General features: G+C 42.5%; 1 pseudogene across 1 annotated transcript; it reads right to left on the bottom strand.

The window, feature by feature from the left end:
• Positions 1-5,109: 5,109 nt before the first annotated feature.
• Positions 5,110-5,928, bottom strand: LOC308552979 (small ribosomal subunit protein uS2 pseudogene; annotated as a pseudogene). Its single transcript has one exon. The product of its transcript is annotated as a small ribosomal subunit protein uS2 pseudogene (transcript).

Here is a 5,928-nt window from a genome sequence, read left to right as displayed (position 1 = left end):
CAATGAATGAATGAATGAATGAATGAATGAATGAATGATTATTTTTTATCCAAATGAGTCCTCTTCTCCCCTCTGATGCCTATTTTCTCTTCCCCACATTCCTCTTTTCCTATCTTCTCCTGTCCTTTACCTTGGGCCCCAAGGATCCAGAGGACAAGGGAAGAAAGAAGCTGTGATTGATCTCACATATGGCCTCAGGAGGGCCTCCACTGACCAGAAACAGATCAAAGGAGGTAACCCAAAGGACAGGAAGGCTCCTCCCTACACCCCGCCACCCCATTTGATAGACCATGTGGATCCCAGCCCTTTCTCCATCCCTCCCCAATTCCAGCAGGACATAGGTGGGACACGAAGGAGCAGCAGAGCGAGCCAGAGAACAGTGAGGGGGTGGAAAGACTAAATTCAGTGACTCACCATCCTCATGCCTCCTCTGAGGGGGGGATGGGGGTGGCACCTGGACACCTAGATTCCAGCCCATGCCTGGGGAAACAATTGGGTGTCAGAAAGTTGGAGGTGAGAAGGAGGAGGTGGAAGAGTTCTGTTTATACTAAACTAAGAGGCAGCCATGGCAACAGAGGCCAGGGCTATCAGGCCAGGGATCAAAGGTCCAGGAATGGGCCCGCTGTCAGCCAGCCAACTGGGCTTGCTGCCTAGACCATGAGAGCCAGTCCTTTTCTGGGAGAGCACCCCCTTGTGGGCAGAGCTCACCCTGAGAACTGGGGAGGGGCAATTCTGAGGAAGAAGCCACCTGTTTTACAAACACGCATGTGTTCCCATCCTTTCCCTATACTTTTTGTGAACTTTCTCTTCAGAGACCAGACACAGACAGACAGACACTGAACCAGAGGGAGCACTTGGCCTCTGTACTGAGCCAGCAGCTGGAAAGGGCCAGTGTGGAGGTGTCAGTCAGGGAAGGCTTCCTGGAGGAGGACAAGGCAGAACATAAGGAGTAAGATGTCCCAGGCTAACAAAAGACAGTGAAGTCTTCAGAGCAGAAGAGGGTGTCTCCTCAGCTGATGTGAGAGACCAGAGATGCACCATAGCTTCCCCTCTGCAAGTCCCCAGAATCAAAAACTCTTGGTTCCAGAAGGGGCCCCATGGCTGCCACTACCATCCTTAACAATGCTTCCCTCACCTGTTATCTATATCTATGCCCACCCTCACCTCCTTCTCGGAGGTGGAGTTCGCACTCCCTGTGCTCGGGCAGGCCTTCTACCTGTGCTATGAAGTCCATCAAGTACCTTCTCTCTCTGGTCCTGGTACTACCACCCTCGTCCTAGGATGGGTTTCTCTCCTCTACCTGTATCCATGAGCAAGTCCCTTCATCCTTAAAAGAAAAAAAGAAGAAGAAAGGAAGGAAGGAGGGAAGGGAAGGAGGGAGGAAGGAAGGGAGGGAGGGAGGGAGGGAGGGAGGGAGGGAGGGAGGGAGGGAGGGAGGGAGGGAGGGAGGGAGGGAGGGAGGAAGGGAAACCATCCTTGGCCACTGACTCCTCTCTCCTTGTGTCCACAGCCAAGCTTCCCAAAAGAAGAGGCCATATTCATTGTCATTTCTCACATCCTCATACCTACCACCACCCCAGCCACTAGCCACAGAAGTTATTAAATTCTTCAATAATCAACTAATAGCCAAATTTGGTCTGCTCTTTTCAAATTGTCTCTTATCTGACCTCCCTGGAATATTGCAATGGACATCACCGACCACTCCCTCTTTCTAGAAAGACTATACATACTATATGTATACAAAACAAGACAAGGCATCTTGGTCTCCTGAGAGCTACCGAATTTCTTGCTCTCTCTCTGGTCACTCCTTTCCAACCTTCATTCCTCAGTCCTTTTTATCTATCCACCACTTGTATCTGCAATTCTTTATCTTCCTGGTGGGCCTTGCATTCCTTTGGGACTCTAAGACACAATGTCTCATATAACTCAAGGGACTCCTGTGCTCAGGAAATCCATCTACAGAGGCCAGACTAAGAGCCTCTGTTCAACCTCTTTTCTTCTGGCCAATCCCACTCACTCCCAATATAATGGCTCCTGGGTTGCCATCTCCAGACTCTCCACCTGGATGTCTCACCCACATCTCAAAGTCAGTAGGTTCCAAATTGAAGTCATTATCCGAGGCCACTCGCCTGGCCTCACTTCCTCTCATCACTCTTGTCCCGTAAACAGTGTCACTCCCTCCAAAGCAAAAACCCTGGGAGTTACCCGAAGTCCCAGGGATGGTACTGTAACCTGCCTCATATGGTTGCTATGGAGCTAAGTAAAATGCAATGTGTGTAAAGCTTGTATAATTATGCCTGCACATCATAGGTGCTCAATAATTGTTAGTTATTATTGCTGTTATTCTTACTTTCTTTCCCCATACATCTAATTAGACACCAAGAGCTGCCAACTCTAACTTCTAAATTTCCCTGGAATCTACTCTCTTCCCTATATTTCCACCAATTCTCCCTCGGTTCAAGCATTCATTATCACTTGCCTAGATGACTGCAGTAATCCACAGTCTTGTTCTTTCATATCTTTCCAGCCACCTTAAGATTTGGGGCCTTTACCCTAAAATAGGACCTAATTAGATTAAATTAGATTTAGAGGGGTGATTTCATTCGTGTGTTTTTAACAAATCCTGCCTGCTTGCAGTGTGGAAAATAGGTTAGCCAGAGCAGATTCAAAGAGATCTGTTAGTAAACTTAATATAGTAGGCCAAGCAAGAGATAAATAATACAATGATAACTTAGACTGTGGTGATGATTGTGGAACTGAAGAAGAGTAGAAAGATTCAAGGGTCATTTAGGAAGTAAAATGAACAGATTTTGATAAGGGGTTGATATGGTAGTGAAGAGTGGGTGAATCAGGGACAACTCAGTTTCTGCCCTTGACACCTCCTAGGGTGATGATGGCATTCCCTGAGAAGGGAAAATTAGGAGAAAGTCACATGAATATCAGACTAAATGGACTTCAAAATAAGAAATAGCCCGGCAGGGTGTGGCTCAGCGGTTGAAAGTCGGCCTAGGATCCAGGAGATTGCGGTTCAATTCCCCGTCAGGGCACATGCCCAGGTTGCAGGCTCAGGGGACAGCCAATCAATGACTCTCTCAACATTGATGTTTCTCTCTCTCTCTCCTTTCCTCTCTTGGAGATCAATGAAGATATATTTTTAAAAAAACACAAAAAAACAAAATAAGAAATTAATCTAAGATAAAGAGAACATTACATAATACTAAAGGGGCCAATTCATCAAGGAGATATACAATCCTAAATGCCTATGCTCCCAACAACAGAGTATTTTTAAAACATAAAACAAATTAATAGAACTGGAAAAAAAATAGACAAATGCAAAATTATACTTGGAGACTTCAATTTTTCTTTCTCAGTAATTAATAAGACAAATAAACAGAAAATCAGTAAAAATGTAGAAGACTCGAACAACACCATCAACCAATGTGATCTAATGGATATATATAAAATTTCACCCAGCAACAGCAGAATACACATTGTTTTCAACTGTGCATGGAACATTCATTAAGATAGACCATATTATGGGCCAAAAAACAACTCTCAACAAATTTAAAAGAAATGAAATCACACAATCTATGTCCTCTGACCATAAGAGGCTTAAACTAAAAATCAATAATGAAATGATATCTGGAAAATCTTCAAATATTTGGAGACTGAACCACAATCTTCTTTTTATATACATATATATTTTATTGATTTCAGAGAGAGGGAGAGAGAGATAGAAACATCAATAATGAGAGAGTCATTGATTGGCTGCCTCCTGCATGCCTCTGACTGGGGATCAAGCCCACAAACCGGGCATGTGCCCTGATCAGGAATCCAATCGTCACCTCCTGGATCCTAGGTCGATGCTCAACCACTGAGCCATGCCAGCCAGGCTACATAATCTTCTAAATAACCTAAGGATAAAAGAAGAAATCACAAGGTAATTTAGAAAATATTTTAAATTAATTAAGCATTTTGAAAAACAGATAAAGCAGTGCATAGAGGGAACTTTATAGCATTAAATATTTATATTTTAAGAAAACAAGAAAGCTTTGAAATAAAAATCTAAGCTTCCAAGTTAAGAAACTGGAAAAAGAAAAGCAAATTAAAACCAAAGCAAGTAGAAAGCAGGAAATAATAAGGATAAGAGCAGAAAACAATAACCTTAAAAACAGAAAAACAGTAAGGGAAACCAATGAAACCAAAAGCTGATTCTCTGAAAAGATTTTTTAAATTTTGATAAACCTAATTCCAGGGGAAAAAGAGACAAACAGAGAAGACACAAATCACCAATATCATCAGTGAAAGAAGGGATATTGCTACAGAGCTTATAGCCATTAAAAGGATAAGGGAATATTATGAACAACTTGCTGCCTATAAATTAGACAACTTAAATGGAATGGACAAATTCTTTGAAAAACACAAACCATCAGAGCTCATGAAAAAATGATTAGATAACTTAAGTTTTTCTATATCTATTAAAGAAATTGAATTCTTAGTTTAAAAACTTTCAACAAAGAAAATTCTAGACCAAGTTTACTTCATTGGTGAATTCTACCAAACACTTAAGGAAGAAATAATATCAATTCTACATAAATTCTTCCAGAAAGTAGAAGAGAAGGAAACAGTTTCTAATTCATTTTATAAGGTCAACATTATCCTGATACCAGTGGGAGACAAAAACAATACAAGAAAAAAATGGTACAGACCAAAATCCTCCATGAGCATCAGTGCAAAATCCTTACCAAAACGTTAACAAATCAAATCCAGCAATAAATAAGAAAATGCATCATAATCAAATGAAGTTTCTCCCATGAATACAAGGTCAGTTCAATATTTGAAATTAATTAATGTAATTCATTTCATTAATAGACTAAAAATTAAAAATCATGTTCATCTCACTTGATGCAGAAAAACCATTTGACAAAATTCAACATCCATTCATGATTAATAACTCTCAGAAAATTATGAAGAGAAAGGAATTTCCTCAACCTAATTTAGAGCATCATAAAAAAACAATAGCTAACACAGTTTTTTGGTTTTTTTTAGAAATTGTTTATTTTCCATCAACCTTATTTCCATTCTGTTAAGAGTTTGTGGGAGAACGGCTTAGGACCACTCAGTGGTTGTTCCCAGCCATTCGGTGGCCTGAGCAGCAGGGTCTGCAGACCGGTCTTCAGTGGCAGGCTGAGCGCTCCAGGCTTCAGTAGGAAACTGCTGAATGGGCACAGACCAGTCTGCAACCTTAAGCTGAGCAGCAGTGAACTCAGGGGCTGGAGCCCTCCATTCACCCTGAAAGTCCTCCTTGGTCACAGCCTTTTAAGCAGCGGCCTGCTCTTCCTTTTCAATCTCTTTAGAATCCCTGTAAGATTCTGAATGCGCAGTACTTCTCGGGCCAGCATCCACTACATCAGACCCACTGAGTGAGCCCCCTTATTGTTGCAAGGGATGGCAATGTCCATAGCTCAGAGGAGAGTCTGTGTTGCACAGAGCAATGGTGGGCAGGTTCACATAAGACGCCTCTGTGACAGGCTGGTGGTCAGCCCAGGGATCAGTGACAATCAGAAGTCTCAGTTCCTAGAAGGAGACCTGGATCTGGTTGGTGACTGTTCCAGGAGTGAAGTGGCTGGCAATAGTAGTGGCTCCAGTGGCAGCAGCGAACTTTAACACAGCTCACTGGCCAGTATTCCTGAACAATATGACATTGACATCAGCGGGATTTTCAATGGCAACAATGGCATGAGCTACCAGCAGAAGCTTCTCCCAGGTTCTCTTCAGATTTATGATGTAGATGCCATCAATTTTCCTTTTGTAGATGTACTGTTCCATTTGGAAGTCAAGGTTGGTGTCACCTAAGTGGGTTACTGCTGCAAGGAATTTGAGGACATCCACCTCCTTCATTTGCAGGACATTGAGGGCTCCGAACAT

Source organism: Miniopterus schreibersii, assembly GCF_964146895.1.
Source record: "Miniopterus schreibersii genome assembly, chromosome: 2".
Taxonomy (NCBI): domain Eukaryota; kingdom Metazoa; phylum Chordata; class Mammalia; order Chiroptera; family Miniopteridae; genus Miniopterus; species Miniopterus schreibersii.
This window is presented reverse-complemented; position numbering and strand designations above follow the sequence as displayed.